A 2118-nucleotide genomic window follows, 5' to 3' on the forward strand; every position below is an offset into this window, starting at 1 on the left:
ACAAGTCAAGCGGGTCAAAATGAGTTTTTGGGTGACACACGGGTGGCCAATTGCACGGTGGTCAATCGGTCCTGCTAAATTCTAGCTAGCGACGATTATTCGATCCAATGGAGCTTGGGAGGATCGAACCCACGGTCTGCTGGAGTGCGGAAGTTCCGATGTAGTCTAGCTGGTTAGGATTCGTGGTTTTCACCCACGCGACCGGGGTTCGAGTCCCCGCATCGGAATTCACTTATTAAAGGGTTGAATCTATGGAATCAACTTGATGCATTCTACAATTTTAGTGTTCAGTCAATAGATTCACAGTCGATCTTGAGAGCGGGAGAGGGAGAAATTACTTCACCGGTTCGCATCATTGGTCTAGTGGTAGAATACAACGTTGCCATCGTTGTGACCCGAGTTCGATTCTCGGATGATGCAGGTTTTTATTGGCCCCTTCCGACCCCTGCGCAATGTTTCCGAGCGCATCAGGTTGAACGCGGGGTTTGACTGATCTTCGCCAAGCTAGGCATGCTGGTCGTTTCAGCTGGCTAATAAGTTCACGGCGAACAACCTTGTCCATGGGGCGTGGGGAATAGAATTCGAAATGGTGTTGGGAGGTGAGTAGCCATGAAAAAGGGTCATCACTGACATTCACCTTTCGGTTGCAGTCGAGTGAGAGGACCTGATATTTACCTTGAGCCAAACGGCTACGGTGATATATATAGTTTGGAATTGCGGTCGTGTTGGTTGCGTAAACTTCCTGCGGCGCCACTTGATTCCGAGTCCTAACCTGTGCTTCGTATGATCATGGTGTGTACCCGCTGGGTAGCGATTTCCATTACTAGGAGCCTCTCATCAGCTGAAGGAATAGACAGTGCTTAGAATACTGAGCAGCTTAAAGGCAATCCGTACTTGTAACGAGAGAATCCTCGGTCCAAGTGCGAATCAGTGATTCTCACGCGCATTCGATTCCCCCTCGCCGCATTTCTCCCTATCCCTTCTGATTGATGACTCGCTTGAACTGTTGATATTCACACTCCGATCTGTGCGTCCTCTGTTTCTTCCAACTCGTCGTAATACTCATCAGAGACGTTAACTGCGCACGCTCCCAATCTGAGGTTTCCGCACCTTGAACCCCTCCCAGATGTTCGTCACCACAGTAATCAGTCCAATGCTGTAGCCAGTTTAAGGCATCACTCCGTATACATCTCATTTGCGGTTATTTACGGAATTGATGGTATTCTCATACAAGCAATTAGTGGTGATTGGTGACACAGAATAACCGTGAATAGAAAAGGTTATTGGATAACTTTTCTTCACCATTTTCGGGACGGAGTCACCGTTATCTTGTCCTTAACTCATTGCATCTAAAGTAAGGGATTGGGGGAGGATCAACAAGTCAAGCGGGTCAAAATGAGTTTTTGGGTGACACACGGGTGGCCAATTGCACGGTGGTCAATCGGTCCTGCTAAATTCTAGCTAGCGACGATTATTCGATCCAATGGAGCTTGGGAGGATCGAACCCACGGTCTGCTGGAGTGCGGAAGTTCCGATGTAGTCTAGCTGGTTAGGATTCGTGGTTTTCACCCACGCGACCGGGGTTCGAGTCCCCGCATCGGAATTCACTTATTAAAGGGTTGAATCTATGGAATCAACTTGATGCATTCTACAATTTTAGTGTTCAGTCAATAGATTCACAGTCGATCTTGAGAGCGGGAGAGGGAGAAATTACTTCACCGGTTCGCATCATTGGTCTAGTGGTAGAATACAACGTTGCCATCGTTGTGACCCGAGTTCGATTCTCGGATGATGCAGGTTTTTATTGGCCCCTTCCGACCCCTGCGCAATGTTTCCGAGCGCATCAGGTTGAACGCGGGGTTTGACTGATCTTCGCCAAGCTAGGCATGCTGGTCGTTTCAGCTGGCTAATAAGTTCACGGCGAACAACCTTGTCCATGGGGCGTGGGGAATAGAATTCGAAATGGTGTTGGGAGGTGAGTAGCCATGAAAAAGGGTCATCACTGACATTCACCTTTCGGTTGCAGTCGAGTGAGAGGACCTGATATTTACCTTGAGCCAAACGGCTACGGTGATATATATAGTTTGGAATTGCGGTCGTGTTGGTTGCGTAAACTTC

The 2118-nt window shown here is 48.3% G+C and overlaps 4 non-coding genes across 4 annotated transcripts; all 4 read left to right on the plus strand.

Annotated features, from left to right (window-relative positions):
* Nucleotides 1-154: 154 nt before the first annotated feature.
* Nucleotides 155-227, plus strand: Pmar_PMAR028715. Its single transcript has one exon. It is a non-coding gene; the product is annotated as a tRNA-Glu (tRNA).
* A 122-nt stretch (nt 228-349) lies between these two features.
* Nucleotides 350-420, plus strand: Pmar_PMAR028716. The gene has a single exon. It is a non-coding gene; the product is annotated as a tRNA-Gly (tRNA).
* Nucleotides 421-1530: 1110 nt separating this feature from the next.
* On the plus strand, nt 1531-1603 carry Pmar_PMAR028717. The gene has a single exon. It is a non-coding gene; the product is annotated as a tRNA-Glu (tRNA).
* A 122-nt stretch (nt 1604-1725) lies between these two features.
* Nucleotides 1726-1796, plus strand: Pmar_PMAR028718. Its single transcript has one exon. It is a non-coding gene; the product is annotated as a tRNA-Gly (tRNA).
* Nucleotides 1797-2118: the final 322 nt, after the last annotated feature.

The sequence above is a fragment of the Perkinsus marinus genome (genome assembly GCF_000006405.1).
Source record: "Perkinsus marinus ATCC 50983 genomic scaffold scf_1104296970356, whole genome shotgun sequence".
Lineage (NCBI taxonomy): Eukaryota > Perkinsozoa > Perkinsida > Perkinsidae > Perkinsus > Perkinsus marinus.